Source organism: Ictidomys tridecemlineatus, chromosome 5, assembly GCF_052094955.1.
Source record: "Ictidomys tridecemlineatus isolate mIctTri1 chromosome 5, mIctTri1.hap1, whole genome shotgun sequence".
Classification (NCBI taxonomy): Eukaryota; Metazoa; Chordata; class Mammalia; order Rodentia; family Sciuridae; genus Ictidomys; species Ictidomys tridecemlineatus.
Genome location: NC_135481.1, coordinates 106,480,275 through 106,502,603, shown reverse-complemented (window position 1 = coordinate 106,502,603; position 22,329 = coordinate 106,480,275). Strand labels below are relative to the sequence as shown.

The 22,329-nt window shown below is 36.0% G+C and overlaps 1 long non-coding RNA gene across 2 annotated transcripts in view; it reads right to left on the bottom strand.

The window, feature by feature from the left end:
- Positions 1-22,329, bottom strand: part of LOC144377907 (uncharacterized) — a 49,084-nt gene that overhangs the window by 22,424 nt on the left and 4,331 nt on the right. Inside the window, exons 1-2 of one of the 2 annotated variants that reach the window (XR_013439185.1) lie at positions 9,061-9,206; positions 331-447 (exon numbers count right to left, since the gene is read on the bottom strand). This is a non-coding gene — a long non-coding RNA (uncharacterized LOC144377907). Of the gene's footprint in view, positions 1-330; positions 448-9,060; positions 9,207-22,329 lie in introns of those variants that run through there. The other variant, XR_013439184.1, reaches the window with a different exon arrangement.

Sequence of the window (22,329 nt, the reverse complement as noted above, 5' to 3'; positions counted from 1 at the left end):
ACCCCTTGAGTTTTTTTCCTCTAATTTCTTCTTCCTGCAAGCCTGCAAGTAACCAAAATTTTATGTTTTTGTCTTTAAAGATTATATGAAGCACGGGTGATTATTCTCACTTGACAAACCATCAATTATTATTTCTTTTGGAAAAATGTAAACTCATTACTGTAGCATTAAGATCCTTCAGAACTTGGCCACTTATTACCGATGGAAACCACAGAAAAAGAAAATAAATCATTTTATCCCTATTTCTCTTATTTCTTGATTGGTATGGACTCCACTTATCAAAGACTAAAGGAGAAATACAAGCTTAAGTTTAAAAACATGTATACTTACTGTATACATGGGAGACACCCAGAGAAATGAGAACACGTCAGAGAGGTGGCTTTGTTTCGTACTTTATCCCACTGTCTGATGAAACACTGTCTGGGGAAGCCAGTCATTGGGATGTACCTAGGAAAAGCATAGCCGATAAGAGTAAGGTTGTTTGTGCTGATTTTCATCCCTACCTTCTGAGTTGTTAACTTTCCCATGATCTACTCATTCTTTTTCCCTTATACAAAGAGGAAAAGATTTTTTTTTTAAATGGAGATTTCCCTTGTAAATGTAAATTTCTTTGACAAAAGGGTAACTTCTACTCTATTCTCAGAGCTTATCCTGTATCTGCAGTTTCTTAAAATAATGAGCTCAAAATAATCCTTATAGAAAATAGACATATTTTGGGTGGTATATTCTGGTCTGCTACAGTCATATTTTGGGGTGGCATATTCTGGTCTCTTACAAATCTCATCTGCCACTGCCCACTCATTCAGACTCCACTTTTAGCCCTTTCAATCACTTTTGGTTCCCTGTAAGCCATTCGCTTTCAAGAATCCTCATTGAAATACCATCCACCAACAACACCCATCGTCCAAAATTTGAAATAGAAAACAAACTTATTTTTCCTTCAGGACTGAGCTGGAATATCACTTCAGCTGTGCAGACTTTTTCTATTATTATGATACATCACAACTCTTTGATTGTTACTTTATTTATACCTCAATATGAACTTTTTTTAGTGCCTTGTAAATGAATGAGTACCTTCTCCAACCAATTGACACGAATATAAGGACCAGAAAGCACTTTCAAAAATCTTAATACAGTACCAAATGCTTAAAAATTGTTCAGTTTAGTGTCAGAAACTCAGATGAATAATAGAAATGCAAAATTCCGAGGATGTATAAATGATTAAATGGACACCAAACATTTAGATTTAGATTCAATATGAATTTAGTATTATAAATATATCCTCCTTCTATTGTGTTTAACTTTACTGTGCTTTGTAGATATTGTGCTTGCTAAAAATGGCCATTTTTTTCCCATGGAAAAATGTCAACTCTTACAATATTTCAAAATTTTTAATTTTATTAAATCTTTTTTGGTGATGTGTGAGCAGTGGCCTCTGAACTTAATTGACAAATGTCGCATGCCTTCTGACTGGTCCACTGACCAACCATCTGTTCTCTCAGAGTCTCTATTCCCTGAGACACAATAATAATAAAATTAGGCCAATGAATAGTCTCATATGGCCTCTAAGTGTTAACATGTCTCTAACTTTATATCAAAAACTATAAATGACAGGGCATAGGGGTAATCCCAGTGGTTCAGGAGGTTGAGCCAAGAGGATCACAAGTTCAAGGCCAGCCTCAGCAACTTGGTGAAGCCCTTGCAACTTAGTAAGATCCTGTTTCAAAATAATAAAAAGAGCTGGGGATGTCACTCAGTGGCAAAGCATCCACTTATTGAATCAAATGGTCCAATTATGAATGTGAAGAAAAAGTTCTGGAAGAAAATGAAAACTTTTCCCCAGTGAACATAAAAAATGATAAGAAAGTGAAACAATATTATTGCTAATATTGATAAAGTTTTGGTGGGCTTCATAGATGATCAAATCAACCACAACACTTTCTTGAGTCAAAGCCTAATCTAGTGAAAGGCACTACGTAGTCTCTGCAATTCTATGAAATTGAAGCAAAAGAAAAATTTGAAGCTAGCAGATATTGATTCATGAGATTTAAGGAAAGACATCAGCTCAATAACGTAGAAGTACAAGGTGAATCAGAAAATGATAGGAGCAGCAGTAAATTATCCACAAGGAATTAGGCAAGAAAATTGATGAAGGTGGCCATACTAAACAACCAGTCTAATGTAAATCAAATATCTTATCTTGGAAAAGTATGCTATGTTAATCAACTTTCCATTAGTGTTGCAGATATGACATATAAGTCAACTCACAAAAAGGAAAGGTTTATTTTGGCTCATAGCTTTGGAGGTTTCAGTCCATGATTGATTGGCTGCATTGCTTTGGGCCTATAGTGGCACAGTACCTCATAGAGGGAGTGCATAGAGGAGGAAGGCTACTCCCCTCATGGCAGCCAACATCGAGAGAGAGAGAGAGAGAGAGAGAGAGAGAGAGAGAGAGAGAGAGAGAGAGAGAGAAACAGGGTCCCACAACCTTAGAGACCAAGCCTTTAACAGATGGGTTTCTAGTGGTCATTTCAGAAACAGAATAAAGCATGTGCATCTCACAGTTCAAAATTAATTCAGTCCATCGCCAAGAATCCTCCAAAATCTTAGCTATTACAGCATTGCTCAAAATTCAAAGTTTATAAACTTGACTGAGAGTCACTGTAAAAGTCAGAAGAAAAGTTACATATTTCCTTATATAATGATAATGGGGTTAATGTTCTCATTCCAAAAGGAAGAGATAGGAAACTTGCAAAGTTGGAACAGGATGAAAGCAATATGGAAACCCAGCAGAACATTAAATTCTAAAACTCTGTGTCTGGCATCCAGGGCACAATATGGTAGGATGGGTCCTCCTAAGGGCACAGGCAGCCCAATACCTGTGGCTTCGTTAGTTGTGGCTAATATGACTCTTAATCTGTCTTTGCAAGCTCTCTATAGAAAGAGCTCATCTGATTTCTTTCATCAGATGTTCCATGATGCTGCCATTTTTTTTTCCTCTTTGGTGTCTTTGTTACAAATTTGACTTACTTACACAACTTCACGCCAATGAGGAGATGTTTGCAGGCACTCTGAACCTGCCACACATTGCCTGACCTCGCAGGCTTTCTTTTCAATCTTGGTGGAAGCTTTCATTAACTGTTGCATTCTGCACGTCTTCAAAACCACCATCACATGAACCCCAGCTCTGTCTCCAAGGGGAGCTATATCTGGGTGCTGCTAAAACATCCTCTGTCTGCTTTGCGGCCAAGTGGTCCCCAAGGCGGTCCTGGGAAAGCAGGATGCTCTAGGACTATTTTCTCAAAAGACTTCCCAGGAAAGTCTTTGAAATAAATTTGAACTTCCAAAAATCCTGAGATAGGTGGGGTCTTATGATCTCTGAGATGCCCTCAAGGCATCTTTTCCTACTATCCTAATGGAAAGTACTGGGTCTCTTTTTAAATATTCTAATCTCTTTAGCAACTGCACCATCCTTAGTCACATCTTCACACATACTTCTTTTCTTGACTAACTGAAAGTTTTCCCATTTTTCTGCCCTGTTCCTCTTTACTTCTGATTCTTATAGTAAATCTAGGTTAAAAACAGCTAGTAATACTCATATCACTTCCTAAATGCTGTGCTGCCTTAATATTTCTTTGCCAGATAAACTAGTCCATGGCCTTGAAGATCAGTGTCCCAAAAAGTCTTGGGACTCAGGTACAGTACAGCCATATTCTTTTCCATGATGTAACTGAGTGGCCCTTAGTCCGATTCCCGATAGAGTTCTCATTTCCATCTGAAATCTCATTACTCTGGCCCCACTCTCTGAATTTCTATCAGTCTGATCTTCTGAGTCCTCACCAGAATCAGCCATTAAACACTGCTTACACCATTCTAAAATTGCTCCAGCCTGCTTCTCAAACTCTTCTAAGTTCCTTTCAAAGACCATTTTCAAAGGTTTCCCCAAATCATCTCAATGTCCTTGCAGCAACAAACTCATTCCTCAGTATCGATTTTCTGTTAGCCATTTTATTACTGTAACCATACCTGAATAATCAACTTATATTTTGGTTCAGAGTTTTTACTCCATGACTGATTGGCCATAGTGTTTTCGTATCTGTGATAACATACTATAATTCAGCATGGTGCGGGACAGCCACTCACCTTATAGTAGCTGGGAAGTGAAGAGAGAGAGAGAACAGGGTCCCCCAATCTTCTTCAGGGACATGACATAAATCCTCCCACTGGGGCCCACATCCTAAAGGCTCCACTGGTACCCAACCCCAACAGTGTCATGGCTGAGAAACAAACTTTCAACACCTATGCCATTGGGAGATATTTTATATAACAACTACAGCATATGTCATCTAGGACTTTCATAGCAAGAAAGGAGAAGCCAATGTCTGGCTTTAAAGTTTCAAGGACAGGCTGATTCTGCTGTTAGGGGCTAATGAAGAAGCTACTGACTTTAAGTTGAAGATGATGCTCATTTACCACTTCTAGACTCCTAGAGCCAATAAAAATCATACTGAATCTACTCTGCCTATGCTTTATAATGAAGCAACAAAGCTTGGATGAAAAAAAAATCTGTTTAAAATACAGTTTACTGAATATATTAAGCCCAAATACTGGTCAGTAAAAAATATTTCTTTCAAAATGTTACTGCTCATTGACAATGCACACAGTTTTCCAAAACCTCTGATGGAATCACATGATGAAATTAGTGTTGTTTTCATGTCTGCTAACACAGCACATGGATCAAGGAGTTGTTGTTTTTATTGTTATTATTATGTTTGTCTTATATTGCAGTATAGGGGTGCTCTACCACTAAGCTACACCATCAGTAATTTTTATTTTTTATTTAAAACAGAGTTCATTAAATTGCCCGTGAACTTGAGATCTTCCTGCCTCAGCCTTCCAACTCACTGGGATTACAGGCATATACCAGCACACCCATCTTAATCAAGAAGTAATTTTGTCTTTCAAGTCTTATTATTTAAGAAACACAATTTGCATAGCCATAGCTTCCATAGATAGTAATTCTTTTGATGAATGTAAGTGAAATAAATTGAAAGCCTTCTGAAAATAATCCAACATTTATGATACCATTGAGGACATTTGCGCTACATGGCAGGAGGTCAAAATATCAACATTAATGAGAGTATGAGAAATTTGATTCCAACTCATAAGGATAAATCTTAGGAGTTCAAAACTTCAATGAAGGAAGTAATTGTAGATGCGGGAAAAAATAAGAGACCTAGAATTATGAATGGAGACTGAAGGTCTTACTTTCTGTTTTCTCAAGATTAAATGTTGACAGATGAGAAATGGATTCTAAAAAATAAGCAAAGAAAGCAGTTTCTGAAGATGGAATCCGCTCTTGGGGAAGATTCTGTGAATAGTGTTGAAATGACCAGTGAAATAGTATTACCAACGGAATTTTCGGGTTATCATCAACCTTTTTTAGCAATGAAGTATTTTTAAATTAAGGTATGTATATTGAGTTTTTAGGCATTATATTATTGAACACTTTTAGACTACAGCATCATATAAACATGGTGTATATATGCAGGAGAAACTAAAAAATCCACGTGACTCACTTCATTGCAACATTTGTTTTATTGCAGTTATCTGGAACCAAACCCATCTTATCTCCAATGTGTGCTGGTACTGAAAATCTGGAAAAGAATGTAATATTATTCCAATAAAAAGTAGACTTTATATATACTTTATATAACTAAAAACAATTAGAATTATGTTTATGAAAATTCTACTGAAAAAATAAATTGGTAGAAAATAAGCAGACAATGTATGTTTGCTGAAATACTTTTATCTTATTTTACTTTTCTTATATCCTTAAGGTGAGGGGGAGATGATGCAAAATTATTTTGGCCTTGGTTTATTGGCTGGAAAGCAAAGTTGGGATAAATAACTTTGTCATAAAATAGAGATGATCATAATGCAATGCAATGATATTGTATTGCTAAAAAATAGGTGTCAGTGTTGTTTTTCTTTACAATCTTGACTTTCTAAATAGATGTTATTAGCTGCATAATGCTTCAAATAAAGTAATGATTTCAGCATTATTATTATTGTTATTATTATTGTTGTTGTTTATCAAACTTTTATGGTCTCACTTAGCAAATCCAGGGAGATCAGTTATGCCTTGCCATTAAGAAATGTCTACTTCATCATTTTCTCTATTGCATGGTAGAAATGGCTAATTTCCTGGGGTCTATTAAATCTCTGTCTTTCATTGAAGTCCACAAGTTCTGCCTCCCACCTTACTTAGTGATTTGAGGCAAAGGGTAGACATGCAGCAGACCTTGAAACAGATGAGTTTGGAGGGAATTGTCAAAAATCCTTGTCAAAATCCTGCCTTGTCAAAAATCCTCCAAAAGCGCCTCGGAGAAGATCTTTATATGAAACACTTGCACCAAGCTCAAAGGAGTAGGATTTTATCATAATTGGAATGTCTGACAGATTTCAATAGTGTGCCTTCCACCATTACTGAATTGTGTCCTGCCCCAGTTCTTGTGTTGAACCCCAAAGGAATCAGGGAATGTGGCCTTAAAATATGGCTTTTCATTTGTTGATCATCTTAAAGAAAAGGTACCTGGGAATCAGCAGATGCTGCAATAAACTTTTCTCTCAAGTTCCCTTATCCACCTAAAGACTTGATCTACAATAAGGAGCACAATTGCCTTCTATTCCCTGGTATTTTCTCAATCACAGAAGAGTAAACTCATATCACAGAAAAAAAGAGACTGAAGTAAAAAACTACACTCAAAGGGCAGACACACTTTAATCCAAGTTGTTGTCTATCTTTAAGCACCTTCATATCCCCTAAAAATCATTTACTCATTCTCTATAAGTTTCCAGACCTTTCCTTTCCTGAAATGTCTCATGCATGGAATAAAATTGTGTGCTTTTCTTTCTGTTAATCTGTAGACTGTCAGTTCACATGGAGATTCAGACTGAATCTCAACAGTAAAAGAGAGAGAAGTTTCCCTAACGCAACAACCCCTAATGCCTAATATAACTAAAGGCAGGGCACATAAAGAGGTAGTTGAGTTTAAATGAGGGGGACTCATAAAGGTGGGGTCTTATTCAATAAAATTAATATTCTTTTAAGAGACAGCAGAGAGCTCACTCATTCTCCATGGGTACTCACCAAGGCAAGACCATACCAGGAGGTATTGAGAAGGCAGTCAACTGCAACCCTGTAAGAGAGCCCTTACCAAAGCCAACCTTGCTCAATCTGGAATTCTAGCCTCCAAACTATGACAAAATGAATTTCTATTTTTAAGCAATCCAGTCAGTGGTGCTTTATGGCAGCCCAAGCTAAATAATACAACTTCCCAATGGGCATCATTCAAAAAAAATTAATCTAATAAATACTGTTTTAATGCCAAAGAAAAATCTTAAATCTCAGACTTGCAAAAACAAGCATTCAGTATGGCCTTTGAAAAGCAGGGAAACTAATGTCTATTTCTTTGTGGAAAAAGAAAACAAATGTGCAGATCTCATCCCATCAATGATTTACTTAAACCTACATGAAGATGAGTAAAAGGCCTTGTTAACGAGCTCAAATGTGAATTTACATAGTGCATTTCTCATTTTATGTATCAGTGCCCATTACTTATTCACTTAAATTATTTATTATGAGTTTTCTCTGTGTTCTCAGCACACTCGTGAGTGCTGGGAAAACAGTGGCAGGTAAGGCAGCAAAGCCTCAGTGATTCTGAGCCTGCATATCTAAAGAGAGAGTGTAAACAACTACACAAAGGCATAATTGATACAATTTTCAGAAAGTAAATAGCGTATAGGGAATAAAACTAGGAAGTGAGACTATGAATGGTTTTCTTGGCGTTATTTTAGATCTCTCAGGGAAAAAGTCAGAGCTGATCCTCAAGCAGCTTAAAATCAAATGGCGGTTGCCCCTTAAGGAAGCAAGTAAATGTGTTCAGATCCTGTACACAGATGATTGCTGGTATGTGTGGGGTAAACCTCTTACCCAATTGTGGGATATCACAGAGAGAATAGGGAGCAAGGCATGGGAGTTTAATAACTCAGTAGGGAAAGACATATGCAGGTTGGGACTTGAATATTTTGTGTGATGATGGTTAGTAGCTTTATTTATTTATTTTTTAATTTATTTTCTCCTTCTTTTCTCCTGTATACAATGAGGATCATAATACCCCTTCCCAAGCATAGGCAGGAAAGTTGCTTTTCCTTACCCAGAATGGGAACTAGCGTAATATAGCCCTGCAAATCAGAGTGGCTTCTAGGAATGAGGATACAAAAAGGAAAGACTGAGGCAGAAATCAGAACATAAAGGTCTATGCTGCAGAACTAAAAGTATATTTAAGGCAAAGGATATCCCTTGGCTATAAGCATTTTCAAGATGATTGATTAAATCTATAACTTAGAAAATTCACAGATGATTTTTAACTTTTTGTTTTATATCTCTCTTAAATATTCTACAACAAATAGTATGTAGGTACATTTTGAATTCTTCAAGCAGTAGGGGAAAAAGAAAAATAATTAGATTGAATTAGTCAATTTATCAGCCTGTTTGTCATTACTATAACAAAATACTGGGAAACTTTTATGAAGAAAAGAAGTTAATTTAGTTCAGTTTTAGAGACTGAAAGTCCAAAATTGGGTGGATCCTAGGGGGTCCATACAGCAGATGAAATCATAGAAGAAGCATTTGTAGGAGTGAGAGATCAAGTTATAAACAGGATGCTGCAGCAAGACTTGGGTCCCCAATCTCTTCTAGGGACATGTCTCCAATTGACTTAAAGTCCTCCCACTGAACCCCTCTCATTAAAGGTCCCTCACCCACCACAACACTGGAACCAATTCTTTACTACATGTGCCTTTGGGAGTCATGTGACTTCGAGGTCACAGAATTCTGCTCTGACTCCCAAGATTCATTTATCTCATAAAGTAAAATGCAATCATTTTATGCCCAGGAATCCCAAAGTCTTAAAAGTCTGCGTCCAGAGTCTCTTCTGTGACACTAGTCAGATTCATTCGTCTATGAACCCCTGCAAATTCAAAAACAGTACTTACTTCCAATATTCAGTGGTGGGACAGGCACAGGGTGAACATTCCTATACAAGGGAGAAGAGGGCTTAGCAAAGGGAAAGGAGAAATTGACTCTAAGCAAGACTGAAACTCAGCACAGCTGACATGACTCCTAAAGCTCCACATTCAGAATCTTGTGAGCATGTCAGTGAGGGGTGGGCTCCCAAGGCCTTGGACAGTCCCACTATTGGGATAAACATGAGTCTGTGCCCAGAAAACTTGTTGTTCCCAGCAGTGAGATAAGAACTCCAAAGAATGTGATAACAGAGAGAACAGAGAAGGGAAGCCGGCCACTTCCCTGCTCCAGTCTTTAGATGGAGGTCAAAAACAGAGCAACCTTAGTTGTAAAGTAAAAGAATGCACTTGTAAAACATCTGAAGAAACCCATCTGTGCATTAGGCATGCAACTTATGCTGTATGTTTCCCCTACTTGTAAGTACAGATGGCCCTCCATTTTTTCTTGTCCATCCGCCACAGAGTAATAAAATATCCAAACCCTCTCCATTGAGTCCTATAAGTTCTTTATTTGAAATAAGTAAACAGTATGCTGGGGCTTTTGCAATCTTGGAGTTAAAACTCACCACTAGGATTCATTAGTTGTCAGCCATATGGATGTTTTCTCAGGCTGTAACTGATATCTAAGTCTTTCTCATGTGGGCATATTGCTGATAATTGTACTTCTCTAGGGTCCTTACTAGGGCTCCACTTCCACAAGTCCTGTAGGTACTGCCCCCATGGAGATTTCTGCAGGGGCAATGTTTTACCTGGCTTGCTCTGAAAACTTTGGTGAATGCAGCCATGATTCCATAGTTTTCATTATCTGCAAGCCTGCAAAATCTGCATCACAGGGTGACCAAAGTCTGCTGCTGTCATGAGCTGACCTTCCTGAACCATGGCTAAAGATGGGTGTTCACTGCCCGAGAGCAGGGACACACATCCTGAGACAGGTTTGGGTGGTGAACTGAGAAAACCACACAGGGTTCCAAGGAAATAATTCTGCCCTCAAGGTCTCTGGACTTCTGATGAATTAAGGATTCTGAAATGCCAACAAGGCATTTTTCCAATTGTCCTGATGTAAACACCTGGCTCTCTTCTATGCATGCTAATCTCTTGAGTAAGCAGTTTCTTAGAGACACTCTCATGTTTTACTTCACTTTTCCTAGGTAGCACACAAATTTTTCAAATCTTTCGTCTCTGCTTTCTTTTGTTCCCAAATCTCACTGCAAATATGATGAAGAATAGTCAATAATGCCTATGCCACAGCCTGAATGCTTTGTTGTTTTGAAATTCATTCAAACCAATAAACAATTCCATCACCTTTAAATTAGGCCAGAGCACGGACAATGACAGCAAAATTCTTTTTAACTTCATAACAATGATGGCTTTTGTTCCAATTTCCAATATAATTTTCATTTCCATCAGAGATTATTTCCCTAGTCTCTTCATCTTCTAAGTCCTCAGCAGAATCTTTCATTGTGCTCTACTCAGCATTCTAGGCCTGGTTTAGCTTGTTCCTCCAAACTCTTCCTGTCTCTGTTCTTTGCCCAATTCCAAAGCTACTTCCACATTTACAGGTGTTTGCCTAACTTACAGTATCAATGTTTTTGTGTTAGACTCTTTTTCAACATAATCACAAAATAACTTGGTGCTAGATGCCTTTTAGAGGTTTATTTAGCACATAGGTTTGGAGACTGAAAGATTAAGACTGGGCAGGTCTACTGGTTTGGTCTCTAAGGCTCAATGAGGGTGCATCATGGTGTAAGCATTTATGTGAGAGACCACACACAATGCAGGCATAGCAAGACAGAGGTCCCATAATGTCGTCTTAGCACATGCCCCAATTTAAAGACCATACACACAGCCATCTTATTAAAGGTCCCACCACTACACTGGGGACCAAGCTTCCAGCACACAAACTGTTGGGGAATAAACCACAACCCAATCATAGTATACAAAGGAAGACAAAGAGCCTAACATCAGTAATATATCTGGCTGAACATATGAGATCAGTGTCTAATAACTTCCAACAAGGGCATTAGCCCATTGACTTTAGAATCACAGGACTTTATGCAAAAGAAATGGATAGTGCACAGAGGTAAATATTTTCCTCTAAACTTTGAGATTATGCACATGTATATATTTTCTTGATAAAAAGACTGGGCAGTAAAAACTGAAACACCCTGAGAATTCCACTAATCATCCAGTATGCTTGGTCTAAATGGTCTGTAAATAGAAAATCTATTAATGCTTATCATATATACATCCTATAACCCAGGAATTTCATTTCTAAGTACATGCCCACTGGGAATCTATGTAGATGCTAACCAAGGGAATGTAGGAGTAGCAGCACAAGTTGCAAACTCACTAAATGCTCATAAATAGTAGTATGATAAACATATTTTGTTAAACTTGCACAAAGTAGAATTATATTCACAAGTGAGACTGAACAGAATACAACTCCATACAGTAATATAGCTAACTCTCACAAAAGATATGAAAAAAAGGAGATAGCATAAAAAAAGTGTTTAAGTGTGTGTTAGGGTGTGTTTATGTATGAAAACAAAGAAAGTGTAATGTCTAATTTTATGTGTTGACCTAATTGAGATATGGAGTGACCAGATAGTTGATCAAACATTATTCTGAATGTTTTTGTTAGGTGTGTTTTAAATGAGAAAAATATTTAAATCGGTACACTGAGTAAAGCTGATTATTCTCCCTAATGTAAGTGGGCCCCATCTAAGCAGTTGAAGCAAAAAGTCTGATTCTTTCTTAAGTGACAGGGAATTGCTCCTGCCTGATCTCTCTGGAGCTGCAATACTGGCTTTTTCTTACCTTGGAACTTGAACTGAAACAGTGGTTCTTGTTGGGTCTGAAGTCTGTTAATTTGTTTATAGGAAATGCACTATTGGCTCTCTTGTGTCTCCAGCCTGCCAATTCACCCTGCAGATCTTGGAACCTGTCACCCTTTTGTAATCACATAAGTCAATTTCTTTTAATAAATCTCTTTATGCATATATAAGACACATACATATCCTATTGTTTCTATTTCTCTGGAGAACCCAAATTAGAATAGAAAGTTTCCTGGAGGCTGAGAATATTTTTACTAATTTGAATTCAAGTACAATGAACTATGGCAAAATATTCAGGCAAATTTTAGTTAGTCTTTTATATTAGGGATTCATTTCTTTAAGTTTTACAGGAGTTTTCAACTAATGGCAATTTTATGAGTTCTCATTTGATGATAAGAGAGTATCAAAACTTCAACATAATATGAACGGCAAAAATGAAAACAAAACAAAACAAAAATGGCTCAAGGAACATGTCATCATCATTGCCCAATCACAAATGTTGTACCATAGGCCATATTTAGTCTGTTTTCTCAAATTAAGTTCAGCTACAGGTCAGAAGGACTGGCATGAGCCACAGTATTCCCCTGAGCCCTTCACACTACTGAGGCTATGAATTAAGCTTTTCTTCACATGCTTTCTAGTAGAATGAAGCCCTAGGATCACTGAAACTGTGTTTGGCAGCTTTGATATAGAGTACGTTCTGATCCACACAAAAGCCACCTCTCCAGAGACTTCCAAGTTACCCTGCAATAGAAGGGTGAAGTCTTGGGTAACCTGGGTCAGACCAGTGCAAAATACCAAGAGAAAAACCATTGATAAATTTTGTACATGACTCTCTCTTAAATGTATTTTGAAGTCATTTTTAAAGGCTCACTGCTATTGAAAAAATATGATATATTAAAGCTCCGGTGGGAATCTTACCTGAAGGATGTTAAGTTTATCACTTTAAAAAACAGACATTTAAAAATATTGCTTATATAGACAGTTCAGGATGATTAGCATACATCTTCTAAACCAACAACCCAAACCCTTTCTTCTTGCAACAAAATCACAAGTAATACCATGGAATTTCTGCCTTCATATAAAGAAAAAAATATTATTTATTGGAACTTTATAAAAATGAATAAGCAAATAAATGCTAAGGATCACCTGTGTACATTGTATTCCTGATACCCATCTCCATCCACCTCCCACTTACAACAAACATAGGAATATAAAAATATTAGTAAATACCAAGAAAAAGAACATTATCAGCTTTATGTATTTGTCTATTGCCAAGTATAAAAGATAATATTTTAATGGATTCCCAATTTCCCATATTAGGAACTGGATCCAAATGTTGTAAATAAATCATGATTCTTGTGTAACTGGTTTTTCCATTCACAATCTCCCTGTGTTTTGCTGACACCATTATCAGTCATAAAAATAAAGTGGTCCACCCCCATCCCATATGCCTGATGTTTCCCTGATACCTTTGAAAGTATTAACACATTTGGTAGCTCTCTTGTGTTTCTTAAATATAAACTTTGGCACTTTTCATCAAAAGCTAATTGGAACTTCCTTCAAAACAGTCCCCTTTAACAGTTTGTTAAAAGCTAGTCAGTTAAAAACGGCTCTGCTGAAAACTCCTCACAGCTTTCTTTCTGTGCCCCCCTCCCCAACCACTTTGTCCCTCTCTCAGCCTGGCCACTTACCAGAAACCTTGGGACATCCAAGTCAAGCTTTGTAGTACAGAGTCACTTCCAATTCTCAATCTAGCAAACGTCAGCCAGAGCCCTAAACTCTTGCAAATAGTGTCATGTCTTGATTAATTATTTGTTAATTTGAAAGCAAAGTGCTGTGTTTCCTGGTGGAGAAAAACCAAAATAATCAGATGTCTCACATGTTTTTTCCTCCTCTCTTGGCCTAGGGTCAGTATGTCTGAATAACACTGTAGCCCAGAGTGAGTTCTCATTCATAGGCCCACATCCCACATGTGCAAGACACACAGAGAGACAAAAACTTGAAAGCAGTTTTAAAAAGAGTTTAAATAAAGATAGCAATTCATTCTCAAGCAGAAGTGTTTCAGACTAATTTTATTAAGTGTTTCTGGCAGTGACTTGTATCTGATAGGCAATGAGAAAGTTTGTTTTGTAGGATGCTTCATCAAAGTTAAGTCACCTGAAATTAAATGCCAATAGAGCTCCTGAATTATTGGGCTGTCCTAAAATACCAACTGATCTTACTCTGGTCTCTCTGTGTTGGTTCATGAAGTTTTCACCTTCTTGGCATCCTCTTTCCCTGGCACACGGAGCCAGGAGTTTCTTTATCATATTTTCACCCCTTTCTCCTCCGCCACAGGTATGGACTGGTCTTGGCCAATCTCACTAGCTCATCCACTTAACAGCCATTGATTTATGAAGTGAGCTCAAGAACCAAGTAGGGGCTGAGGCCTTTACCTAGAAAGAAATATGCACATAGGTAAAAAGAAACATGGGTTGCAACAACTGGGTTCTCTACCAAATGGAAACATCTTATCTGCAGTTAGAGAAAATGGGGAAACACAGGCAAGCACATACAAGCGGAAGTCAGAAGCCCTATTCAGATTATCTCACAGTCTAAACTGACATAGGCGGATCTCAGAAAAGTAGACTTTCCAAGCAGGCTGGAACTTCAGAGATGATTAATTGTATTTTCAGAGGTAGCCAGCCCAATGCATACTTTTATAGCTATTATTGTTCTTCCCTATTATCAAATAATAATGGCTTCCCTTGTGTCTTGACCAGCACTCCCAAATCATGGGGTAAGCTTTTTTCTAGAAATTATGTGACAGTCTTGTGCATATTTAAAGATATCCAGTATTCCTGGAGCCTCATTTTTGCCAAGATAAAATACCACTTAGCTTCACTAAGTGAGACAAGGCTGGCTGGGACTGAACAGGAATCTGATTCAGCGTGACAAATCTTTTGTTCTGATGAGTGTTCTCTGCCAGGTCAGGGGTAATAACTAAGCACGTAGCATGATCGTAGATGTCATCTGGGTACAAAAGTAGGAAAGGCAGCACATGTAAAACAGAAGAACAGTGTGCACTAGAGATGAAATGAACTGAAATGGCCTCAAGAGCAGTATTATCCTCATTTTTCACCCTAAGGAATAGATAGAATAAAATATCTGAGCAAAGATTTAAAATTTCAACAAAGTTCTGTCAAACCCTAGGAAGTGTTAAAGGAGACACTGTGAATAAAGAAGGTTATTCAGTGAAAAATTAAAAATCTAAATGAAACACAGATTTGAAAAACAGCAGTATTTCAAGTTTTTTAAAGTTAATTAATCAGGAGAAAACTGAACTCCTTCTATAAAGATTTAGGATGCATAAATGAGATTAAATTGAGACTATCAATGTAACAAAGATCAGTTGAAATAGAAAAATCTCACTCCTCATGGTAATTTAGCCCCAAAACAGATTAGCTGTGGGTCAGGAATAGGCATAAATTTCTTTAGCATGACCTGATCAGCCTCAGACTCTGAGTTTGTAGGAATACAGTCTGACAAACTCTGATTTCTCACAAGTGAAATAGTGATTTTAGAAGACCTAATAAGGATTTCTACTTCATGTTTTAGAATGACAATATAATTCAGTTTGTTTTAATAATTACATGCCTCTTCAGATTGAAGAGAAAATCTTAAAAATGGAAAATTCATTTTAAGACTAAAAAATTCTTTGTAATTCTCGGAGCCAATACTTAGTCTTACAAATGATAAATGATGTGTGATAAATCTCCAGCTGAACATGTTATTTCAGCTTTTTTCTTGGATCTCAGTAGATGACAACTTCTATACAATTCCAAAGGACATCCAGAATGTGGGGTTTCCCCTGCTTCTGACCTATGCACCTTCATGTTCAAGACTCCAGAGGTTATCTTTAGACTTCAGTCTGGAAGTGTCATTGCTGACCTAGTTTATACAATGGACCAGAAACAGTCATTTGCTTGGGAATAGTAACACTTGTTTTACTGTAGTGGAGGAGTATACAGTAGAAGAATTACAGGCTGGCCTTTGGCTTTACATTTAGAAACATATTGGGTTTAACTCTGAGCTTTCTAACGCACTAATTTCTGCTGAGTACATTTCCACATCTATAAAATCTAAATCATAACATTACACATATAGGTTTGTTATGAAGGTTCTATTGTTTTTTCAAAACCCATAGTAATATAGTAAGTATGAAACCAGTAGGAACTTCTTTTATAAATGTAAGAACTTGGGATACAAGCTATAAGAGAAGGACAAATTATAATTACTGATATTTAGTAGAGACACATGGAAAAAGAACATGCTATCTATTATTCACCTTTACAATTCTAACAAATTAACATCAGGATATCATTTTGATCCAGAAACAATTTAAGGATGTTTTCCTCAGCACTGTGGGTTGTCTCTGGAATTATGCAGTAGGAAGATATGAAATCCGTTTCCTTTGAAGAGGTTCTGAGTTAAGAGCAGATACATAAACAATTTCAGAATCCGTGTTACAGCTTTAGATCTATTTCTGAGGTGTTTAGAATATGTTCTTCTCAGGAAGGGATCTAGTCTTGGACCGGTTGAGAGGCATAGTATATCTAAAAGAAGATTTTCTGGAGATCATGCAGAATGCAGCCTTGAAGGAAGTTCAGGGACTAAACAAGGAAGATCAATCTACGTAGACAAAAAGGGCCAAAATGTGCTTTTGCTACTAAAATATGAGCAAAGAACTGGAAACTCTTTGACAGTAATAGATTAAAAGACATTTTCAGAGTGTGTTTTTTTCAAATTCTAGCAATATGTTGGATTCCTGTGCTGTACTATCTTTCTGGGGAAGAGAAAATTATAGAAAGCATTTCAATACAATTACTGAAGTGAAATAAAGGATCATGTATAGTGGTGAATATATAGCAGCAACTCCATTAACATCAGACAAAGGATGTCCACTGTTATAAAAATAGATGACTGAAATAATATTCATGGCTAATATCAAGGAAAACTTTAATATCATCGTTGGTTGTATATAAGTTTTTTTTCTTTGGCAGAGGGATGCCCCAAAGAATCCAACTGTTGGAATTAAGACAAATCTGGCTTTTTCTACAATAATTATTAAAGGTACAAAACTCAAAAAGTGTCTTATATCACCTATAATAGGTTGGTGAACATAATGCGGGAAAAAAATTCACTCATAGCAGCAGCAGCTACAAAAATGCTTGGAAGAGATCTTAGGAACTTTTCTGAACTGAACTAATCTGAATATTTTTTGCTGAGAGATGAAAAAGAAGACTTAAAAATGGAGAGACATATCAAGTCCACAGATGGGAAATTGAATATGATAAACCAATCCTTCCCTTTTTAGATTTCATGCAAATCTCATAAAAATCATAGTGTGACTTTTTAACTTGACAATATGAATTTATGAGTCATTTAGAAAAATAATTATCAGAAATTGTAAAGAATAAAGACTATTGTATAAAAGCTAGCACACACGGAACTACATTATCTAACACCAGTTACATATATTTATAATGAAGCTATAACAATTAAGACATTTCAGCATTAAAATAAAAATCCATAGACCTAACAAATAAAATATTCACAAAACGGATAAAAATATGAACCCATTGTGTAACAAATCAGGAGATGGATTCAGCATGAAAAAGTTTTATTTAAAAAAGTTTTATTTAAAAATGACGATCTTAATTTTGCTGAATCTTTTAATGAAAATTTCCACAAGTTATATGCAGATAAACAAATTACATGCATAATATAATAAATAAAATCAAAGCAGTTAAAATTAAATAAGGAAAAACTTATCTGAATTAAAAATGAAGTATGGTTGTATAATCAGAAAACACAAAAGAAAACTTGTATAAATTAATCTATATACAAATTTAAGACTATGGTATTTCCAAAAGTTCCATAAATGCAATTAGAAGTTAAGTGAGGAGTATCTTAGAATAAATGCAATGTAATAAGCAAGGATAATGAAATAATATTTATGGGTAATATTATAAGACTTCAACATCATCATTACTTGTAAATGACAAGAATTTTTTCTTTGGGAAATCCAAAAGGATTTAACTATTGCAACAAAGAGGCTAACAAGTTAATAGTCTGAATACGTTTGGAGAGATTTAAAAAAATAAAAACATGAGAAATAGAAAAGAAAAATTCGGTACATAGATTATGAAATACAAATGTTCAAGAAATATTTTTATCAATTGCTACCCAGCCTGAAAAGGTAACTTTCCTTCTTAATAACCAGAAGTATTATTTATTTCGCTAAAGACACAGAAAAGAGTAATATTTTGTTGCTGTTACTTACAAAGCAAACATGCATCATAGTTGTGATAATAAGGGTATGCATACAATTTGTATGGAAGTACAGAGTTTTGAAAAATAAGTTGTTAACATGCATCAAGAGATGAAAATATTTCAAACTTCAAGAACAAGTAATGTTCTTTCTAGCAATATTTTAAGGAAACAAAATTCTGTAAAATATTTATTTCACAAAGGTCTTCATTATATTATTTTTTAAGCAAGCTTTTGGTTTAGGTCTAAAGAATAACTGTAAAGATAGCACAGAAAGGGCTGGGGCTGTGGCTCAGTGGTACAGCACTTGCCTCACATGTGTGAGGCACTGGGTTCAATCCTTGGCACCACATAAATAAAAATAAATAAAATAAAGTTATTTGTCCATTAAAAAAAAAGATAGCACAGAAAGTCCATATAACCTACATCCAGTTTCCCTTTTAATAGCATCTTAAATACATATATATGTTTGTCACAATGAATGAAGCAATATTGTCACATCATTATTAACTAAAGTCCACACTTCATTCAGATTTCTTCAGTTTTAAACTACCATCTTTTTTTCTGTTTCAGGATTTCAACCAGGATACTAGATTACATGTGGTTTCATGTGTCCTGAGTCATTATGTGCAACCTACACTTAAATCATGGGATTGGGCATGACACCACATGCCAGTAATCTTAGCAACTCTACAGGCTGAGACAGGAGGGTTGCAAGTTTGAGTGTCAGCCTCAACAATTTAGCCACAAAGATTAAAAGTGGAGAAGGCAGTGGATGCATCTCAGTGGTAGAGTATCCCTTTGTTTGATTACCAGTACTAGGAAAAAAAATGAAGTATTACATTAGACTTCCAGAAATATGCAAACAGTTAATCCTGGTACTTCTGTAAAAAAGATTCAACATATAACTAGTTCAAATAACTTAAAAAAAATAAATTTCAAAACCAGGCACTCTGTTGTGTGCCCTAGAGATTGGGGAAGCCCAGGCAGGAGAATCACAAGTTCAAGGCCAGCCTAAGGAATTTCATAAGACCCTCAGACACTTAGCAAGACACTGTCTGAAATAAATTAATAGATAGATATATAGATAAAATTTAAGAAGTACTGGGATAGTCGTTCAGTGGTAAAGCTTCCTTGAGTTCATCCTCTAATAACAACAACAACAACAACAACAACAAAAATCAATTCCATGTCAGAGAAAATATTTGCTGTAGAACAAGGGAAGAAGGGCAGTCTATTCAAAATGAAATTGGTAGTTAGGAAAGACTATAACAAAATGTTATAAAAGATAGTGTTTATAATTCCAATTGAAACATATTTTCTGTTTCTTATTTTCCCAATTTTTCTACAAGTATTTACTGCTTTTTTATCTTTCAAAAGCTAAATTAATGTCTCTCTCATTCCACAGACATTATTACATACATATATGACTATACTACCAGTGTGACTACACCATGTTTAATCAGAGACAGGAGAAATTGTGCTCTCTTTATGTACAGTGTGTCAAAATGCATTCTACTGTCATGTATAACTAATTAGAACCAATTAAAAGAAAATTAAAAAGAAAAGAAATAGCTAAATTAAGTCACCCTGTTCTTGGAAGGGATATGGTTGCCAGGTGGTTTGGGCATATTTATGTTGCCTGGTCAGTAATCCACTTCTTAGGACAGGTCTGGTAGTCCCCAAAATATTTTTTGGTTCCTTTTGTGCTTCCTTAATAACCAGACTGACCCACATATACCCAAAGTCACACACCAAGACAAACACACAATCTTCTTTTAGGTTTGTAAAAAGTATAGAAGTACAACTTCAGAACTCTTAACATTCATAGTTATTTGGGTCCTGCTTGGGTTATGCAATTTTTATTGGTCACATTGACTCATACACTTTGTTTAAAGGAGGGATCTCACTCACTGAAAACGTTTTCCTTTCAGTCTAGCACAAGGTTAAAATATTGTCAAGTTCTGGATCACCTTTTTGCTCTCAAAAATTTTAAACTCTCTGTTTTGGGAAAATTACACTTGTCCTCGTAAGAAATCTACCCAAGAGGCCCCATATATACTTTATTCAGTTTTCCCTGATAGTAACATTAGGCAAGATTATAGCATAATACCATAAACAGGATGCCAATTTAGACACAATTGGGTGCCTCCTTCAGATTTTCTCAGTTTTATTTCTCTCTCTCTCTCTCTCTCTCTCTCTTTCTATCCCCCAACCCCAATGTGTTTGTGTGTACACCTGTGTTTTATCATTGAAGGTTCGTGTACCTGACATTGTAGCCAGTATAAAGCATCATTCATCACCTTAAGCATTTCTCAGAACGCTGTCCTATTACCATATCCATCTCCATTTTGAACCCCACACACCCATTTCTAACTCCTGAAACAACTTATCTGTTATCCATTTCTCTAATTTTGTCATTTCAAGAATGCTATATAAGTATATACATACACTCTTTGACATTTTGATATTAGCTACCCCCTATTTAGCATATAATTCCATTAATCTTCCCAGGGCTGTGATGTAGCTGAGTGGTAGAACCCTTGCCTACCATGTGCAATGCACTAGTTTCAATCATTAACTCCCACAAGTGCACACACACACACACACACACACACACACACACTATTTGCAAAAATTATTGCATAGCTTCCTTTTACTGCAGGATAGCAATCCACTGTTGGTCTAAATGTTCTCCTACTGAAAGTATCTGAATTATTAACATTGTCTGCAGTCGTTTGGGCCTAATATGAGATTAATGCTGCAAACAACATCATTGTACAGGTTTTGATGTAAACAGGATTCCTTATTTCTCTGGAATATACACCCAAGAATACTGATTACTGATTTGTCGAAGTGATTTCTTTTAACTGATCTTGTGTTCCCATATATCTGATAAGGAATGATAGAAAAATGATAGCAGCATTTAAAATGATTGCTACAAATCTCCAGAACAGATATATAAAATAAATGTCTTTAATGCAAATCTTAATAAAATATGTATGCAATCTGAAATGTGTACGATGATAAGTGTAGTCTAATGTCTTTTTGAAAAGTGAGCACATCTATGTGATTAGAATCCACAACAGATCACAGAATGTTACCAGAGTCTCAGAAGACTGTTCAAGCCCCTACCAAAACTACCCTTAATGTTAGCACAATCACATTCCTGATATCTAACTCCTGACAGTGATTTTTTTTGTATGTGTGTGTATGTGTGGAGTGAACTTTTGAACTTTACCTAAGTGGATTAATAAAGGGTATGATTTTACATCTGACTTCTTTTAATGTGTCCCTGAGATTAATGCATGATTTGGCATATTGTGGCTTTAGTATTGTTTATTCATTCTCATTGTTGTGTAATATTCCACTGTAATAATGCACCGTGATTTGGTAATCTATTCTACTTATTTACTGTCTCCAACTTCTAGCTATTATTGATAGTATTGCTTCATATATTGTTGTATTTCAGATACTCCTTTTGAACATACAGAAGTATTTGCTTTGAGTGTACATAAACTAGAAGAATTGCTGGTTCAGGAGACTGCATATATTCAACTTTAGTAGATTTTGCCAGATTTTTAAGTGGTTATGCTAATTATGCTCCCACTGGTAGGGTAAGAGAGCTGCATATCCACATATGTGTTTAAATTTTTTTTCACATGAGAGAGCTGAGATTTAAAATGTTAAATCTTAACGTTACTTAGCTAAAAAGAAAAATTCTTGGTTTAAACCTAGGTTTGTCTAAGTTTAGTGGTATTCTTTTCTTATTAAATGACAGTGTAAATACTTAACTTCATTCAATGTACCCCAATTTATCTCCAACTATCTCATAAATGAACACCTTATACATCTTGTTCCTCTCAGGTCTTTCTACTTAACAACCATCCCAGGAGAACTAGGAGCTCCTCACTAAACCCATCACCTCATAGCCATCCTTTCTTCCCTTTGATCAGCTGCAATAATTTGCCACATAGATCACTTTAATGGATGCCTGGGTTCAATATTTAAATTTGAAATATTCTTAGTTTAATGCTCTTTCATAAAAAAGTATAGAATAGTTGAGAGTAGACATAGCTTTCTTTGATAA